Here is a 597-nt window from a genome sequence, read left to right as displayed (position 1 = left end):
AGTAATAAAGGATAGAGTGCATTTCTCAGCAAGCAGGATTAACACTAGTGAACGCACACAAGAGAAAATTGTATCGTCTTGTCGGGTTGAAGTAGCCCTTTAAAATGAGACCCCACGTGGAGACATCGAATTTTTAGATCGGGAGATATTGGGGATCAAATTAATCGAAAATGACTGGAATCAAGTTTCCTGGGCACGGCTGAGGCACTGCCGGGAGTGCCGCTCCCGTCACGGTACCTTGCACGGCTGACAGCTGATTTATTACCGTCTCGGGGTGGTCGGCGGGAAACCCTTGCCGGGTAACTAAACTGGCGGTTTTGGGGCGATTTAGACAGCCGCCAAGGACACAACGTCGGGCCCCTTACGGGATTCGAACCCACGACCTTACGGTTGCGAGTCCGAGAGCCTAACCACTATTCAGTCAGTAGCACTGCCCTGAGGGGGTGGACCTACTGCTGTTATAGTCTGGTCATTTCAGTAAGTGTTAACCAAATGAACCACTGATCACAGAAAGAAAACTTTGGAATTCTTGAAGTTCTATTCCCAATTGTGTAACACCGTGCTGAAATCAGGCGCTCGTACAAATAATGTTCAGCT

The sequence above is a fragment of the Aplysia californica genome, unplaced genomic scaffold (assembly GCF_000002075.1).
Source record: "Aplysia californica isolate F4 #8 unplaced genomic scaffold, AplCal3.0 scaffold00220, whole genome shotgun sequence".
Classification (NCBI taxonomy): domain Eukaryota; kingdom Metazoa; phylum Mollusca; class Gastropoda; order Aplysiida; family Aplysiidae; genus Aplysia; species Aplysia californica.
The sequence above is the reverse complement of the archived record's forward strand: the minus strand, read 5'-3'. Positions refer to the sequence as shown.